The sequence below is a fragment of the Rhea pennata genome, chromosome 1 (assembly GCF_028389875.1).
Source record: "Rhea pennata isolate bPtePen1 chromosome 1, bPtePen1.pri, whole genome shotgun sequence".
Classification (NCBI taxonomy): domain Eukaryota; kingdom Metazoa; phylum Chordata; class Aves; order Rheiformes; family Rheidae; genus Rhea; species Rhea pennata.
The window spans coordinates 2,532,442-2,552,492 of NC_084663.1; the positions used below are offsets into that span (position 1 = coordinate 2,532,442).

The 20,051-nt window shown below is 44.7% G+C and overlaps 1 protein-coding gene across 2 annotated transcripts in view; it reads right to left on the reverse strand.

Moving 5' to 3' along the window:
* Positions 1-20,051, reverse strand: part of EXOC4 (exocyst complex component 4) — a 372,538-nt gene that overhangs the window by 80,702 nt on the left and 271,785 nt on the right. The window lies entirely within an intron of this gene.

Genomic DNA, 20,051 nt, shown 5'->3' on the forward strand with positions numbered 1-20,051 from the left:
CAAGGGAAACTCCAGGGACTTCGAGAGAGCTGCATCAAGGATTAACTCAGCCTTTTCTCTGTATTAATCAGGACAGGGAGAGGAGTTAGTTACTCAGTTGATTGCAGAGTACAATCTCATCAAAACCAAAATCATAGTGTCTGCACTATCCCCAAAAGCCCAACTTCCTTTTCTGTATCGATTTCCAGACTGAAGTGCGGTAGCATCACCCTGATCCATAATCCTACTCCTCCATATTCACCTGTGAGTGACAGGAATTGATTCTACTCACCTACCTGAACCTGATTTGGTTAAAAAAAAAAATCCCCAAACCTCATCCTCATTCAGAGCATAGACTATTGCTTAGCAAGGGGGCAGTAGGGGGGTTTCAGTGAAGGTTTAGTCACCGACAGTGCTGTGCTGGTTACTGCCGGCTACATCCTTGGCTCACTACCGCTCTTGGATGAAAAACTTTTCCTCAGTTGCTCTTGTATCTCATCAAGTTTCCTCTTAAGCAAATCACAGGAATTAACCAATCTTTCTTATTATAATTAGCTACAATTCAGGATTATTTTGCTCCAACAAAAATGCAGTTTGGTAGCACTCTCTCTCAGATGCTCTTTTTTACGCTGCTTCTCCTATTCTTGCAAGTACCTTTAATTTCACAAATATTCAAGTCCATCTGGGGCTTGATGCAAGCAGAACAGAACAACCAATGCTAAAGAACCTGCAGTGTGGAGTCATCGCGGGTGAATGAATGGGACGATGGCATGGATAAGGTGGCATCAGCAACAACCTCTGCTTGTACAGATGGGCTCCAAGTGGTGAACGCAGCCTGTTAGCAGTACTCAGCACTCAGATATAGCCCAAGCCCTTTGCTATCATCACCCAGCATGTGCAAGTCACACCAGAGCGATAGGGGAAATCCCACCCATTCCCATCAAAATGGGACATCAATCTGGCACCTTTCCCTTGGGCAAGAACACGGTATAGAATCGTGTATGTTGGGTTGACAAGCTCAGAATGGAAATTACCTTTATTTTCCACTGATATTTCACTGGAGAGAGTTGGGTGGGATTTTCACCAGAACCTATGGCATTAACTGATCTGTCCTAGCTTACAAGGGGAAGGACACGTCCTTCCACGTGTCCTCTTGTCACAGCAAATTCCATGGGTAGGATATGCAACACTCAGAGAGGAATCAACCCTGGGCTTAATCTGCCCCATTTCTATTTTAACAAGTGACTCAATCTCTGAGGAAACAATTTAACAGCTTAAAAATCAAATGGTCGCACATTAAAAGAGAAAACATTGCCAGTTGTTTACATAGTTTCTCCAATTTTCTTTCTCCTCTCTACAACACTAAAGCTCAGCTAAACTCCTGCCAATATCTGGATTTCAGAATAAAGCCTTTTGATTTAACAGGAATACTAAGCTCCTTGCACGGCTTAAAAAGAAAAACAAAAAAAGGGCGATTACCATATGAAAGACGACGGCATCAGATACGTAGGGGCTATTCTTCTGTAACATCTGAACCTTTCGCCGAGCAACCCTGACACATCTGCACGCGTCTCTAGGGACGCCATGCATTAAGATGCACGGGGCCACGTTAATACAGCTGGATTCATTAGCCGGGACAACCCAGGATCTTCTGCAAGTCCGCGCGAGGACGTGAATGTATTGTGAGAGAGGTACAATCCAGTTGCTGCTAACCCATCCGGATTCATTAAGAGCAAATGGGTATGATCAAAGCCTAATTTTATGGCAACAGACTTCAATGAAGCCTTTTTAAAAAACCAACCCTAACACGGAAACTCATCCACAGAACAATATTCGTCCCCACACACTGCAAGCATTGCATGGCGCTGAATCCTAACTTCACGCCAAGGGTACGACTCATTACTCTTACAGCCCGTCGGGCTGAAGGCTTGAAAGGCGTCTTAAGGCTAATAAAAATACAAAGAAATTCCCTCTTAGGAACTTCTGATCATTAGCTACTGCGGATGGAACATGATAAAACAGGGTGATGCCACTCATCATTAATGCGGCAGTTTTCCCCTTTCACGCGTTTTACAAACATTCATCGTTACTCCTTGAAACTGCCCCAATTCTCCGTTGTGCTGAAGCCCCAGATGATGTAAAACAGCTTTAGGGTAGGTTAATTTATGCTCACACTTTTTTACAAGCCCTGAATGATGGAGAGGCATAAGCAGACCCGGAGGTACCATCACCCTACTGACAGATGGGTCAAAAAAAAAAAAAAAAGCAGAGAAGTGATGAGATTTGCCCAAGTTAGGATCACAGCCAAGATAAGAAGGTGGAAACTGCTCGTTCCCTTCTCTTGAAAATAAACGTTGTTTTCTTCAGTAATGCCTCCATAATAGTAATATATTAGAAAAAAATAACACATGCACAGATTTATTCCCTGGCCTACCTAAAAAGATGGGTTATGGTGGTTGCTCTGCTTCCGTAGCAATATTTGGGGAAGCTGTGCTATCAGTGTGGGCTCACGTGCACGTATTCTCCCAGCTCCTACAACCGGCGTGTGGCCACAGGGGCGATCAGGAGGACACAGGGTCACTTAATCCTCTAGGCCAGGATCACTCAGTGCTGAAACTCTTCCCCTTCCCACACCTCTTGCACACGCAATGCTGCATAAACTTTTAAATTTTTCATAAAATAGAGGGAAAACCTCCACTTTGGTTGTTTTTTTGCAGAAAGAGCAGCTTCTCACACACCCATTTGCTTGCGAACTCTTCATTTTCTTGGGGGTATGAAGGCAAAGAGGGGATCAGCTGGGCTGGGATGGCTTCTCACCCCATGTGATGTGTTCCTGGAAACACAACAGATGGAGGAAGGCACTGCGGTAATCTAAAGGTTGCCGATTATTAGTCTATTATTGCCTACCATTTATAAATCTCCTCAAGATGTCTTGGCAGAGGAAGGCACCGTGTGAGTGCAAGGATGGGACTTAAGGGAAAGAAATAAATGAAACCTAATCTAATTTTGAAGCTGAGCCATATTTGAAGCCTCACACCTTCAAAGCTGCTCTATGGAGTCCAGCAGCAATTTGCATGGATTACAGTAGTTAATAAAGCTATAATAGGTGAGATGAAAACCTCAAACCTCTTCAACATGTTCTCAGTGTTGACCTGCAGCTGGGGGTTTGAGACCGATGGCTAAATTCCAGGCATGCCGACATTTGGACATGCAATATTTTTGGGGGCATTTTCTTGTTCTTTAATTACAGCTTCTCAGCTGCTTTGGCTGAAAAAGTGTTAAATTCCCAGTAGTGGCTTTACAAAACCTCACTCCACCTTGGTGTAGAGCACTAGAAGGTCTGTTCAGCAGAGGGCTCCCATGACTTGCATGGGGCATCGGCCATCGGGGAAGAGCTGCAGATACATAAATCAAGGCTTCCAATCCGGAACAATCCGCTCATCTCGTTAGACGCCACCACTCGTCAGGAGAGCAAAAGTTAGAGATGGGAAATTTTTAAAATTTAAACCCAGCAGCCAGGGGACCCAATTTCCCTTGGATACTGGCATGAAACCCTTCGAGGTCTGGAAAAAGACCCGACATGAGCCCCAGCTCCATCCCTGCCGCGTGCAGCCAACACGCACCCCTATGTCAATCCATCAGTGCCTCAGGTTACCCTCTCCATATAACAGAAAAAATAAAATGGAATCTTTTTTTTTTTTTTTTTTTTTTTTTTTTAACCTAACAGATGAAAGAAGATAGTCGAAATAGTCCATTTTACCGATTAGGGGTTATTTCATACTGAGCAATAAGGGGTCTTTGCAATTTGTTTTCTCTCCTGTTACATCTCAGGTTTACAAAGGGGTAGAGTTTTCAGTACATATCAGTTCAAAAACATGTTTAAATGCAAAACTGGCTTTGTGAGATTGAAATCCGATAGTCTGCTTTTCTCATCCAGCATTCCTGCAGCACTATTCATGACTCTAGTACCAGCTCTGTAGGATCCTGCCCGTTATTATGGCTAAACTACACCCTACTACAGCTTTGCTTTCCAAATACTCACAAATGAACATCGGTTTTTATTTTCAGCTTTTAACTGTAATTCTGCCTGCTTCACAGTGGGTGATATTTTTCCTTTCACAGGCTTTATTCTGTGAGGTGCTGAGCATTTTCTTCCCATGGAGGCGAACAGGAGGCCCAGGATACTCAGCGTTGCCCTCTTTCTTACACTTATGTGTGACACTGTAACAGCCAAATGAAAGCACAGACAAGTCCTTGCACAACTCTCTTCTTTACCCAATACCCTGTAATCCTGCATCCCAGCTATTTACCGTGCAGAAAGATGGGTCCACCATGGGTATCTTCCAACCGTACCCTGCAACAATTTGCAGACATCAATTGCAGGTCCTCAACTTGGGCAGAGGCCAGGATAACCCAAAATCCCAGGTGCTGCTTCTCTAAGAGAAGGGTGTGAATCGCAGCCCAAAGCCGAGGAAGGCCGAAGAGGAGGCACGAGGACACGGGCCATCTCCAGATGGGACGCTTCCTCATATCCTATGTCGAAATTGCTCCAGATTCGGCTTTGCGGCAAGCGGAAGTTCTCTTAAAAAATGACTCCACCATTTTCTGCCGCAAACGAAGCCCTTCCTAACGGCACCGTGCTTCAGCATTGGTCAAAACCTACCCGTGGGCCTTCTCATGTCATGCAGGACGTGCTCTTCAGTACCGGGGTGACGATTCATCTGTCGTTCGTGCTCCTTAATGACCACGGCAAACCGACCCTCAGGTACGACACAGCCATCCAGACAGAAAGATGACACCAGCCACATTAGAAAAAATCCTTTCCGATGAAAAATGTTCAGCTCTACTGCCTGCTCTAGGTAGCCCAAATCGACTAGACATGCCGGTTATCATTATATTTTACTGTTCAGACCTTTGCACAAGAAGAGGAGGAAAAACCTTTTTTTGACCTCCTGAATAGCCATAACATTAGGATATTTATAAAGCTCCTTATTTATTCTATTTAAACCATCAGAAAAAAGTGGTAAGGAGATCTAGTGGCTGGAAGCGGAAGATAGATCATGTCAGAGGAGAAATGTGGGATACACCTTTAAGCAGCGAAGGGAATTAACCACTTGAACAGCTTACGGTGGGATCTGCTGCACTCTCCTTCATGGAAGGGGTTGAAATCAAGCACAGGTGTTTTTCTAAAAGGTGGGCTACACTTCAAATACAAGCTATGGACTTGATTCAGAAATTATTAGGAGAACTCTGGCTGATTATACTGGAGCTCAGATGCATTTATTTTGATTTTGAACTCAAATAAATTCAATGGCAATAGACACCTGGGATATACTTAAAAGTAACCACACAATGAACCAACCCCCTGTCATCTCAGATGCTCTGAAACAGAAATCATCAAGGTGGAATGGCTCTTTCCTCTCCAGGACTAGTAATGGAAATCTGTCACAGCAAATCAGACAGTAATTATTCAAACTGCCAAAATTCTCCCAAAATGGAATTCTTGGCACATCGTCTCTTAGCCAAAACCCAGGAGCTTGCTAGCAGGACAAGGAAAAGAATCAGGCTCTTCTAAGCAGACGACTGCAGAGGACCATACTCGGAGAAGTGGCATCTTATGGAGGATGCCTGGCCAGCAACATCTTGCTTTACATATGCCACTTCTCTCCAAAGCCATCACGTGGCACATGCCAAGGGTAGTCTCAAAACAAAGACCCTGCAAGACATCTTCTGCCTTTCTCCAGCTGCTAGAGAGCTGAGGAACAAAGGATGGGACCTGTTCAAGGAGACGCCACATCAAAAGTCAAAGACAACAGTAGTAACGTCCCATTTATCCAACGGTAGAGTGGTCAGCAATGCTCTTCTCAAACACTGGTCTCCTCCACGCTCTAGAGATGGACCATCAGCAGAAGCCGCTACCACGGTGGCTCACGACTTCTGAAAACACAAGACTGTAAATCGCAGTGATGGAAATGTCTGTGTGTGGATAACGCGTGTCAACAGTCTTCACGTAAATAAACAGGCGCCCCCAAAACCAGTCTGCTAACTCAGCACTGTTACAAGCTGAAATGCTCAAAACCTAAGAAATAGCAAAGTTAATACTTGTGTAAGGATTTTCCTCCATTTATTGCCATCGCACATCTCTGTGTGCCGCACAGGAGGCAAGTCAAGAAGGAAAAATGAGGTTGCACACAGGGGAAAGTTTGTGACAGTCCAATCTTCTAGCCCGTAGATTACTCTCCCATCAGTGGTGCTGGCACTTGAGACATTTAAATCTTCACCGAATGATACGCTGGTAACTGCATGATAAGGAATGCTGTGGCTTTGGCAGGGAGATGGACTGGATAACTTAATAGGTCTTTTGTATCTCTCGCTTCTCTCATCCTGCTGAGTTCTGTAGCTATTATTAAAGACATTTTTTAAGGCATTTTAATTTACTTCTCTAAATGGCTTTCCATTCATTCACTCCCACCAACTGAATGTTGTCAGGGACATTAGTAGCATGATAAAATAGTTGTAGCTTCATGCTGGTTTTAATGCGTTACATACACAAGAAAAGTCATTAGCTTTTACCCCTTAATATACCTTCTTTACTGCTGCATAACTGTTTATCACTCAAAAGTGCCAAGCACCAGCCATGCTCCTCCGTTATTAATCAACAGACACTTGTGCGAGAGCGCGATGAAGATGAACAAGACCCAGTTATTTTGAGCACAGCTTGTAGCTCAGGAGTTCAAGAGCTGGTGCCTGACATTTTCAGCCCCTCTGAATATTCCCTGAAGTGACTCTTTTTTAAGGATTTGGCACAACAACTCTCCCAATTACAGGTAAACTTCAGGCAAGGCAGCGATTTATTTCCTTCTGCTGAGGGGCAGGTTTCTCTCCCCACTCTAACACCTGCTCTAGAACATCATTAGCAGGCTGCAACCTGGTACAAATTGAACGTGGACTTGGAAAATTAATGATGCTCGGGGCAGGGCATCAACTCTGTGAATCAGACAATCTATATAAAAAAAAAGTTTTCATATGGTTAGTCCGGCTTAGAGAATGAGACACATCTGTATTATTTTTATGAATACTCTATGTGCTCTATTTTTTCCCCCTGCTCTCAGAGCACCAAGACTAATTTTCCCTCATGCCTGGCAGGACCAGCGACCACCTGCTGCAGACGAAATGTAAAGCAGAGATCACACAACGAAAGGACCAAAACCATGCAAAACTAACTATCAAACACCCCCAACGCAATACTTTTGCCATAAGGACGACGTTAGCACCTTGCTTTTCTCTTGACAGATGCGATTAACTGCTGATGCAGAAATGAAAGCAAACGGGAAGGACGGAAGGATGGAGCCAAAAAAGCAGGTGCTGCACCGCCAGATTTATGCTACACATGGGGTCACCAATGTAAAGACTTACCAGGACAGAGGAAAACTATGATCTAAATTCAATGAGAACTAAGGAAAATTCAAAGTGTGCAAGATCATTTGAAATAAAAAGGGCCAAATAAATAAATAAACCACACATAAAGGCTTATCAACTTCACACGGCTCTAGGAGTTACCCCAGGCTGAGATTCTGGGACAGAAAGTGGCCACGCCACTTGAAATAATGAGGCCATTTGTCAGAATTTGGAGTAAGTGTCAAAAAGCCTCATTTGTAGGGCTCAATTACTATGTAGACTGGCAAGACCAGCATCACTAGTGGTTTTTGAGAAGGTGACATCCAGTCCAGAATGGACCTGGAAAGGCACAGGTCACTCAGGCCTCACCTTAGAGCAGTGAACTTCATGCTTCTGTCCATGGAGTCTCTTAATCTTCATTAACTCAGCTACATCTAATGAGGTTAGGTGCTCTGCATGCTCCCAAGGAGCCCTTGGGGAGCCTGGGGAGAGAGCAGAGATCTGCAGAGGAGGCCAGCTAACCATAGGCACCAGATTCAATTCCTACCAAGACACCAAAAACATATTAAAATTGGCAGTTAAAATAATTGTTGGGTTTTCTGCGGTTTGAATCTGAAAGACAGCACAGACAGAAAGGCAGTTAAACAACAGGGTGGTATAGCTTGCTTTCTTTTTTTCTTTTTTTTCCGTGCAAGCGCTTGCGGTAAGTCTGTAGATGATTTTTTCCTAAATGAGGGAATTAGAGAGGAAGCAGGAAGAGAAATCAAAAATACTCCAAAATGTTTTCAAAAGTCACCTCTCAGCAATTAACCTGAGGTGGATTTCTGCAACTCAGCAGCCACATTTTTGCTAAAACACTTGCCACATTTGTTTTAGTTAGAACTTGTTGTCACATGCAACGTGGCCCTGTGCAAGCAAGGCTGGATGGTGTCACCATCAGTGGTGACTGAAGGGCTACCTCAACAGCACCCAGCTCCCGGAGCCCTGCCCTCGAGCTGGAGCTATCAGATTCTACAGGGCTAAGGGTGATCTTTGTTGTACAGGGAAAAAAAAATCATCATAAGGGGAATCTACATCCTAATGCATGCAAAGAGTGCTAGAGATAATGTGAGGATGGCAATTTTTTTTCCCAAGCAACTTCTAATCTTTGTAATTTAGGGTTCCCCCTAGCAAACTGGAGTAAGATTAAAACCTCTTCAACATTTCCACTGAAACACACCCATGCTGAAAAGTGTATTTGTAGACCCAGCTTTGCTTTACCTGTCTCAGTAGTTAGGAAATCAATAGGAAGGAGTAAAAATTTTCTACAAGAACATTCCACCAGTAGAAACACTTCAGCTTGGATGTCCCATAGTGGAGGTCCATGCTCTAGCCATGAGACTCTCCAGAACTCCTACTTCCTCTACTTCCAAGGGATTTCAATCAAATGCATTGCTGACGTGGAGAAATCGCAGCACAGATCTGCAAGGCTGCCTTCCAACCAGCTCCACGCAAAGCTGCAGCACGCTGGACCTCTCCCCACAACTGCTTCCCTCCTCCTCCTTCTGTGTATGACTTAGAAGTCAAAAGCTGCTAAGAAATGAGGGGTAGTGTCCTCAAAGTGAAAATACACACACACGCACATATACGTATAGATACATGCAAAACCAATCCAGATGCCCTCAGCCTCGTAAAATTTTAATTTTCCAGAACTCTCAATATTTATGCAGAGCTTCCCAAATCAGAAACTTCAAAAGGCTCACTGATCTCGTCTCCTCTCCTGCATGAGCGAGAGAAGGAATTAAAAGCTGTATGCTTTCATTTATTCCCTCTGTTTACTTTTCTGCATTTGCTCTTTGGACAGGAACAGGGTTCATGCTGAGGGCTTTTGCCTGCAGTTTGGGGTGCCCCTCCAAGCTCACCGGTCCAGCACAGACCCAGTGGGGACACTGTGGTGTTAAATGCTCTGCCCAAAAAACACAGAGGTGAGAGAATTCACAGGTTTCACTGGATGATAGGAATTGTGATTTACCCATTAAATTAAGCTCTGTATTTTACACATCAAAGACTAAGGGGATCACAGCTCTGCCCCTGGATGTCCCCAAAGGGTTGTTTTGAAATGCCACATGCATGGAAAGCCTGCGGGCAGTTTGCTACAAGGATCCCATAGTCTTCATTAACGCTACACTTATCAAAACTGAGTGACCACTTAAAAAACCCTGTAGATTCAAGTCTGACAAACTCTTCTGACCAGGAGATGGGAGAAAAGATGTCATCAACCTTCAATTCCTGCAAAGAGAACTAGCAATTGCAGCAAGACCTGTGGCTGGGTGCAAAATGTAGATACTGTTTTCTCCTGCCATGCAGGAATCACTTTGTGGTGCCGGCAATCAGTGACACATACGATACGTTTTTGGATGACAGTTCCTGAGAAGTGCACATAGGTCTGGTTCATTCAGTCACTTCTACAGTGATGAAGTGAGAATTTGGGGAAATGCTGGTACCCTCTAGAGCTCTTTCCCTTTCAGATTAGCCATCTTCATCAGGAAAGCTCACCTGCACCAGCTTAAAATAGTGGGGAACTCAGATCACTTGGATGCTGGTGGGGAACCTGTTCAGGCAGGGACAATTGCCCCCCAAATAAATCTCACTGTCCTGTTCACGTGGAGTGTGGTGGGAACAAGACCACCTTGATAGGGCTCCACTTAACTCTCCTGACATAAAACAAAATCTGGATGGGGTCCAAACTCTGTGATGAACGTGTGTGTTAAAGCCACCTGCCCTGTTTGCTCAGCACAGTGAAATCAAATGTCACTTGTTGAGAAACCCTCCCATAGAGAAACCCTGAATAATGTCTGCCAGGGAAATCCTACTTCCTCCATCTCTGCCCTCACCTCCTTTCACCACCATGCTACTCAGTGGGATGAGTCAGGCAGGGATGTGCCAGATGTTACCTAAGATCTCAGCTAGACCTGCTGTCAAAGCCAAAAGCTATCTGTAAGCCATAGACATATGGTTGGGGTCACCAACTAATGAACTAGGATGCCAAGCCACCAACACAAAAATGAGAGGAAAGGCCTATTTCTTAGAGGAGTGGACAATTTCCATCCAGCACCCTGTGGCTGCAGAGACATCCACCCCCTAGAGTAACAAGCATCTCTGTCCTCATCCCCCATTCTGGTGCAACAAGCACCACGTCATCGTGAGGGCTGATATTCCCTATGCTGCTGTTATTTTAGCAAGATCTGCCCACAAGACCTGTACCTCAATCCAGAAAAAAACCAACTAAAACAAACTCAAAGAAGCAGTTCTTCAGCTGCAGTTTGCAGTTCCCCACACCAAAAGATGAAAATATTCCTTCCTTTGAGCTTCCTGCAACCAGCAAAACAAACTACTCTGCAGTTTAGCAACTATCTTCTCGTAACTCAGGATTTCTGTTGCAGCAAAGCAACACAAAGTGCTGCGCACCTAGAAAAATCATGCTCGCAAAACGCAGGTACTCAGCAAAAGGGCAATGAACAAGAAGTTGTCTTTTCCGCCAAATCACATTGCGGGGGGAAGAAAAAAAGATCAAATTCGGAAGTGAAAGACCCACTAGGTCAGCTCATTACGGGAGACGTCTAATAACACCAGAGATGCTATTGTTCATTTTCCAGCCAGCGCTGGCAACGCGGTAATGAGCAGTCCCTCTTCGAAAACGGGCTGGAGGACACTATAGATCTTCCCTTCCCATCTCGAACATGTGTATCATTTCCTGACAGCCCCATCTCCCCTTCGGAGCAGATGGCTCCCCACAGCACATCTTTAAGAGACCTCCCAGGCAGTTACGGATGGCACGGAATGAGCATTTTGTTTTATCGTTTGCTCATACATTATTTCCCCCATGCTAATGACAGTCAAGCTATTGTCCTGTGAATAAATCCATTTAGGTCGAGTGATGCTGGCTGCAAGTGAGAAGGCGAGGGGGAAGCCAGACTTGGCACCAGCAGAGCACAGACACAGTCATCCACAAAACATTCATCTATTAACCAAACAGCAGCATTTCCAAACCCAGCAGGGTCACAGCGGAGCCCTGCTGGGAAACAGAAATTAACTCCGAACGGAGATAATTTGTCTCTCGAATGTTGTCGTATGTGCGAGAACTCGGCAGCAACGCCGCGCTGATACGGGGAGCGTTATCCACGGCAAGAGGAGCAGATGAAATGAAAGCTTCATCAGGAAGCCAGGTGGCACTCAAGACGGGTTCTGCAGCCCTTCTGCCTCTGAGACGAGTGCTTCAAACGCAAGCAGAGCGGAGGAGAAATTGGTCTCCAGCACCAAGACATTGCGGCAAACAGTGGTAGCGGATCCAACCTTACTGATTCTATGATTCCATGACTCAGTCCTAATTTTAAGGATCAATTCAAGAAGTTTAGTTAGCTGCTTGCTTGTCTTTTTTTTTCTGTTTGTTTGTTTTATGCTGAGGTAGGAGAAACACTTCTGTTCTCCGGAGCAAGCAGCGGCCTGGCCCGAGGGGGAACACAGCATCGACGGCGCCCAAGCCGCGAACGTGGTCCAAGAGTTTCGGAAATGGGCAGGCTGCGATCAGGAGAGGAGGCTGGCAAAAAGCAGCTGGCCCCTGGGGTGTAATAGCTTGGAGTTAGTGCAGGGCAGGAAGCATTTAGATACTCTGGGCCTGCCATTGGGCAAAAAAATATGAGAACATTTTTGGAGAGGGAACAATCTGTTTAAGTGCTTAAAAGGGGAGATGTGCTCCTGCCACACACACAGGGCCATTTTGCGTTAATGCATCTTTCACCTAAAAAGCACACGGCAGGTTGATGAGTTTGGCCATATAATCTCCCTGAAAGGAAAGGAAGTTCATTAACTCTATTTTACACAGATGAGAGAATAGAGCACAGAAACATTAAATGGTTTGAAGAATCTCCCCTGGAGGTAAGGTGAGAGAGCAGGAATATCCATCATCAAGTCTGTTCCGAAAAACAAATTTAACACCCTCCATTCCTTTCTTGAGAGGAGATTCAGGGGATCCTGCTGCGCAACCGTGACTCCTTCTCAACACATGGAGACCCAGAAGGTGAAGCAAACAGGCAGGGACACCAAATTCCAAACGTTTCTTCCAAAATAATAAACAAAATACCTTTGAGATTTATTTTTTTAATCCAAAACATACTTACAAGCTCCTTTCTCTTGGTATAACCATTGCTTGTTGCTACAGAGCAGCATCATGTCTGAAAAGGGAGGAAATTTTCGTGTCCATGCATTCATGGGCTGCGAGGACGCTCTCTGGGTTACCTTTTTGCCATGAAGAGTACTGTGATGCTTGAACACACCGTAACACATAGGTAAATATATATATACACACATATATATATATATCCCATCACCACATTTCAGACAGCATGAGAATGCCTACACCCTGTTTTAATTCAGCAACTTGATGGACAACCGTGAATTGAATCAAGTAGCACAAAGACTTCCACCTCGTGTCAGCTGGCAAGGGAACTACAAAAGTAACACGGGGACGTTTTTGCCAAGTAGCAGTGCAATACTCAGAGGCTTGAGATGAGGCTAGATGTTCAGCAGGAGCTGTAATCTCAGCCCTGCAGAGCGTGGAGAAAGTGCCTAGTGCCATGCTGGAGGCAGCACGTTCCTGTTCTGTTCCCCGACAGCGTGCTGAAAGGTTGGTGAGCTGTAAGAAAGGTCTATACAGTGTGTGAGGACGAAAAGGGCAGAGTAAAAGGAAAATATTATCCTGCCTCCAAAAAAGCCAGGCTGACATTGTTTGAGGAGTAAAGACACACAGAAGGTCAAGGCAACAGCCAATGAAGGAAAAATAATGAGACAGACCAGAAAATATTAAATGTTCAAATACTCATTGAACTCAGATGCTCAGGAGAACCTTAACACGTCAGTTTGCTCCCACCCCAAACCAACGGCTCACTGCAATAAGGGGAGAACTGAATCCTGCACCTCCAGATGTCTTCATATGCAGTCTTATTGCCCTCGGTCTAATCTAAATGTCCTTTCTTCTTTGCTCCCAAGTGCGAACGCAGCAAGCCAAGGGCAGATTTGCTGGAGACAGCCCAGCCTACAAAGCGCTGAGCAGCAACATCTGGAAACAAAGGCAGAGGCAGAATGTTTCGAACACATCTATAACCCAATGTTAAATGAATCTCTTCCTCACTCTTGTGACCCCTTCTCCCATGACTCATCTCACATGCTCATTCACATTCAGCTTGAGGAATGCAAAGGTGGGAGAGTGTTGGCTGATGGACCCTGGGGGAAGACGGTAGCTGAGGTCAAGCGTTCATAGCAGTCGCGAGCAGTTCACCTATCGAAAAATATAAAGGATTGCTTATACTGGAGCTGCAAGACTTTCTAATTTATGTCTGCTAAGCCCATGCTTTGTGACAAGCTGGAAACAGCTTATAGTAACTCTGAGTCCTTTGAAGAACAGCTCAACTTTCTGCTAAATAGGCATCCAAGAAGACCTTTGAAGAGGTTTCACAGGTCTGCTCCCTAAATAAGGAATACTAGAAGTCATAGAGCAAGAGGCAAAGCTTTGGATCAAGTGTTCAGTATTAAGGCCAAACAACCAATCTGCATTGAGAAGACTGCTTCTGTAACAAATCTGTGTTTTTTAATATAGATTATTAGCGAGCTGCAGAAAGGGGCTCTGAGCAGATGAACCTGCAGATGACTCCAAGTTCTCTAGATCACAGAGGTCCCAGGGGAAATACAGGGAAATTCAGATAGATCAAATTCGTCAACCTGCTTGAGCAGGCACCATGTTGGCAAGCTGATAAACAGCCATAAATATTTATGCCAGGAATTAGGGGCATAGTAAAACACTAAAGCAACAGGACTCTATACACCCTTCAAACAGAGCTATGGAGAAAGAAACTCTGGGTGCTTTGAAGACAGATTTAATATGTTTATGAAAAGTGACTATATGATGCTGTGCATATGGCAAGGATTGAGACTTTGTGACCCAAGAAGTCCCTCTCACTGCTCTGCCTCTAAATCCAGCCTAGAGGGAAAAAGCAGAGGCATCTGAATATTTTGTGGACTCTATATTAATTACTGGCAATTCCAAATTGGAACAAGCAAATACTTTCCATTCGATGTGTAACAAGAGCTTGGAAGTCAGTCACACAAGAACATACGATTAGATTCAGCGATGGACGGGATCAGTGAGGCAAACATCTCAGCAGCCTTCGCATCAGGGCTCAACGTTTAACACATCTATCAAGACAACGCAGAGCTTAACGTGATTTGGAAACGACACTGCATGCTGCACATAGGGATGGAGCTGAGTGATCAGAGAGCACGATGAGGCATGATGAATAGGGAAGATTTTCCCCAGCCTATTTATTTACAGCAGACTCCACCACCATCTCTGCTGACCTCTCCCAAGATGGAAGGAAAAACTGGGTAAATGTCCATACAGGAGCAAACTGTTCCTCTCCAGGCAAGAGACCAAGCTTAGATACCGCTAGGAGGGGTGTCAAATCCCCAAATCTTCCCAGCACCATGGTCACCATGCAAATGCACTTGCTACTCAAGTGATGGAGACAAAACTCAAAAATCCTCTCTTCAAAGTTCAGAGAATGAAGAGAAGCAAGCGAGGACACCGCTCGGATAAGCTCTGATGGCTTTTATGTGTCAGCGTGAGCTGCAGTGGTGCCAAGTGCTCTGCTCCTACCAGTGGCAGGCAGGAGTGCTGATCCTCTCCAAACGCTCAGGGGCTCCGACAGAGATAACGTGGTGGATTAAGTTCCGATGACTGAACCATCTCCTTCGCTCCACTTGATCACGCAATAGAGGGATATCTCATCGACTTGCGAATCTGCTCCCAAGCCTTCACAGCACTCTGAATCACACAGTCAGGCAAACCAAGATCAGGGTGAGTCTGCTTTAAATTGCCATATGAAAACTACAGTTTTTCACCAACCGATTTACAAGTGGATCTGCTCTCCCCACTTTTCTGGCCACCAAAGGGACAGGGCAAGTGGCTTGAGGGGCAGTAACTCATTCAGTCATGTAATTTTAATTGGCTACCACGTGTCTGTTAGAGCCCTCAGTAAACAGCGGTCCAGCCTGATCCAATCCACACTGTTCTAAGTGATACCGAATTTTAAAATAGCATCCACTGTACGTAACAAGACCCAGAGAAGCCGGTAATTTGTTCTTTGCCCATTGGCCGTAGTGAGTAATATGAGAGAAGACAAAACATGCAGTTTTCTAAAGTAAAGTTAGAGTAGTAGGAAATGTGAGAACCACCAAAATGGAGCTCTGTTGCATGTAAGAGTATATTGGCCTGGGGAAATCGCTGCTACTGGAAGGGTTAATTGGGCTTTCTAGAAGAAGGACGAAGGAGAAAAAACCCTCAGGCATCAGTATGATACAACTGCAGAGCTCAGGAGACTCTCGTGCGATACCCCGGCCCCGCCGAAGACGAGAGGACGTCCTACCTGCGGCGAGAGCTCGAGCTGCCCCTTCGCCAGGTTATTCGTGCTTGAACCATGCAGCAGAGCAACAACTGCTCTTGGCAGATGCAAACAGAATCAGCATCAGATTTTTTTTTGTTCATATTTTTTATAAGATCAGAAGAACCGAAAACAAAACGTTACCTTCTTTCAAATCGAATCAGCATTAACAGGTTCACAAAAATACAAGTGCTTTCTCATACGGGCAATACCCAAAGCCGCTTGCGAACGCTGGAGACGGGACAAATCCTGACGTTTCACTTCTCGGACCTCAGCTACGGAAAACTCCCCCAGGCTCGGCGAGCAAGCCCTGGGTAGAGGCTGAGTAAAGCAAGCGAGGCTCTCACCCCGGGCTGTGACCCCGCAGGTCTCGCACCACACCAATTTATAAAAGTCAGCCAAGAAAAATGGTACCAATCCATTTACAGCAAAGTACACAAAAGGTCCCAAAGGGGTCAGAGAAAAGCTTTTATTGACCAATTTTCAATAAATATTCCCCCCTACCCATTTGCCGTGCCAAGGGTATCTGCATTAGAAGAGAGAGAAAAGATATTTGAACACTTTCCTGCAATAAACCGGAAATATAAGCATATTTTTAAACATTCTTGCATTTTCTTCCCACAGGAGCTAAATTGATTGAAAAAGCAATTACATTATTCAAGTTTCTCTGCTGCTTCCATTTTCATTTTCCTTTCATAAAAGTGCACCACACAAAAATAAACCAGGAAGGATGCTGGAGGCTACATGTGATCATAAATCTATGGGAAAGCTAAGAGAGTGCCGATATGGGCAGTTACCTGACTGAAGTGAACCGAACTCAAGGCAAAAATACTTCAAATTGCGACATGACTGCAACTCTTACTGGAATAAAGGTGATGCAAAATGAACCACTTCTAAATGCAAATGTTATATTATGCAATTATCTGAAAAAATAATCCTGGGGCATGAACAAACACTCACAATAAATGACCTTTATATTAAATTATTGCAGGGAATTGCCCCATCAAGCAGTTGCGAACTTACTGTTGTCTGACATTTCTACAAGGAGGTGGAAGATGAGGCAGGGAAAAGGCCTTTGACAGCTAAAGGCACTTTCTGGAGTGAATGTTCTCATCGGAAGTCGACCTGCAGGAGGCTGTCAGCTCCCAACTACCGCACTTCTCCATTCACAAGTGTCTCTAGAAAGTATTTTCACCTACTCCCTTCCTTCAGCCTGTGGATACGAATCTCCAGAAGCAAAGAGTTACAGAGAGTTTCACAAACTTCTGCTCCAACCTCGTTCAGCGCTACACTGGCGCCCTCCTTCACACTGATCCGCTCCGCTAAGCTACACGGGGCTGCTGATATAGCAACCTAAATTAAATAAGCCCTTTTCTCCCAGCAACACATGCAACCTAAAGTCGGCACCTTGAGGCAGACGTGAAAACACCCCAGACGAGCTGATTCTCACCCGAACTTGTACGATGAACTGAGCCATCAAGCCAGCCTCCAGATACCTGCTCCCTGACTCTACTAGCGTGAACTTTTTGACCAGTTCTTTTCTTCCATTTGTCCCGAGGGCAAAAAGAGGATGAGTTATCTCACAGTGAGGATCTGGAGCTCAGTTTTAGTAGCCTCTAGAAAAAGTGGAGTTTACCAAGTCTGCTCGTACGGTGCCTCCCTACTCTGGTAAGAACACTTGTCTCAAATGTGTCATTTACCTATATCTCCAGTACAATTATTTCAGGACTTTCCTCGTTCCTTATACGTGGAAAACGTTTCACTAGCCAACAAGGTCACCTCGTCCTCAGTTAAATTTCCTTGAAGCCTTATGCTACCATCATGCTTGCAAGAAATGATGCAACTAAAAAAATACAAGTGAGGAATAATCTATAAATAACCTTGAATTATCATACTGCTACAAACCAAAACCAGTTAGGTACTGGTTGCTTCCCTTCTCCTTGCATTTTAAGACAGTTGACCCTTCAAGAACAGAGAGCCACCTGGGAAGGATCAGCAACTCTCTTGTGAACAACTAGAAGATGCCAAAAACCTGGACAGCCTGGACAGGCTATTTGGGGATGATAACCAGACCAAAGGTTCCAAACAGTCACGTGCTGCTGGTGGTGTGGAAATCACTTTAACCTCATGACAGCTCCTAACTTTCCCTATGGAGATGCCTGTTTGAACTGCACCTTCTAATTCAGACAGTAGCTACCGATCAGCAAGTTACCAGTGGCTCCTCGCTCAGTGCAGGAGCTGCCATGCATTCTCCAAAATACGCTACTTGATGCCACTAAGGAAGACTCAAAAGTTCTGGAAATATCATTTTCTGCTCAGGGCGTGCAAACAAGTCCAAGATAGGAGGAGGTAGGAAGCCTGGAGCTGGTGATCTGACCATCAGTGGCTCTAGAGTAGCACAAGGGGGGAACAGACAGATGAAGGGATGTGGTTGGGAACCGGGGGGATAAATGGAGGAACTGGGTTGAGGTCCCAGTTTGAGGAGAGAAAAGGAGAAGGAAGAGGCAACGATGTGTAAATACAAACGGTCTAGTACAGAATTGACACTCGTGGCTGCAGCTGCTCCTGGTGGTACCGGCTAGTGGAGCGAGACAAGACTTAGGAGTATTTCCCTGAGGCTACTCTGTGTTTCCAAGAGCTGTTTGATTATTAAGAGCAAAGCAGAAGACCAAGTGCAAGGGAACAATAGGAAAAATTAGAAGCAAAAAATGAAGTCCGTCAAAGAGCTTTTTCTCTCTCTCTCTCTCTCATTTTTTTTTTTAACTGTTGCAGTAAGCTCAGGGAGAGATGCTCCCTGTCATTATTTCATTACATCCATTTCAACACTTGCTAACTTATTAGGAGAAAAACATTTAAAATAATTTTCCTCATCAGAGGAAAACAACCTCTCTCATTACCCAAATATGGAGCAGTGCCAAATGATACAGGGAGGAAACGTACTTGAAAATCAAAAAGCCAAGCTGATACCCATGCAACCCTACCGAAGGGGAAGCTCCAACAGCTCCGGGGAAAGCTGCATAGCATAGAAGTGGGGCTTAAACCAACGGGGCTCATCTCTGCATGAACAAATCCTCCACTGAACATTTGGAAAAGAAGGTCTCAAGGGGGTGCAAACTCTTGTATCTACTCTGACGAAAACCTCCCAGTACTGCCAACACAAATTTCTCCTCTTCCTCTGAGAAGTTTTTTGTACCAGGTGGGTTCAAATAAGCATGTAACCAGAACTGCTAATCTGCTTATTGAGCTAGTTAAACATATCATCATCAAAAGACCAAACTTGCCTCATTGAGGTACACAGTTGGACTTCAAATAATCATGATTTTCGGGGATCACTGCCGCGTCTAACAGTCCCTGGTTTCCACCAGATGCTACATCACACCAGGCAAAGTGAACTAGGGTAAGAAGATACCAAGTGGTGATATTTGTGTCACTCACGAGGAATTCACAGGACTAGTTCATGGAGGTTTCCTGTTACTTCTTAAGAAGCAGGAAACAGTCGTATATAACCCTGCTAAGACTGCAGAAAAGAGAAAATTCCTAAGTGGAAGCTCCCCAAACCTGTAGTTTTGGTAGCCGTCACACCACCATAAAGAGGACCACCTTCCACAGCTACGCTGCCTGAAAAGCTCCAGCTCGTGCTCCAATAAATAAACAAACAAACTTTGATTTAACCATTTTTGGAGGGTTTTGTGCTGCTGCAGACCGGACATTATTGTCGGAGCCACGTGCACAACTTTTCCCTTCTGATCCAAGTGCAACGGAGTTGGAGCATTAACTTAGCTGCTGATTATCAAGGGATTTGTGCTTCTCAGCTCCATTAGGGCAATTTCTTTCCTTTTTTCTTGTTAAAAGACACCGATGAAAACATGTCAGGCTGAGACCAGCATTCCGCAAAACAAAAACCGAAGGTACTGATAACGCCTTCATCTCTTCAATTTGGGATTGTTCAATGTTCCAGAGCTCTTATTCCCATTATATCAAAACTTGGAGTGTACTTGTGAAGCTCACGTCTTTCCAGACACCCAAACATACCTGCCTGAGCACACTAACTCCCACGTTTAACCCTCTGCATGCGCTCACCATCAAATCAACATTATGATTTGAATATCCTTCCGCTCTCTTTCGAGACTTCAATTGGCTTTTCTTTGTATCTCCATTTTTACAGTCCTCACCTGTTATTAATGTAAATATTAGCACAGGAAC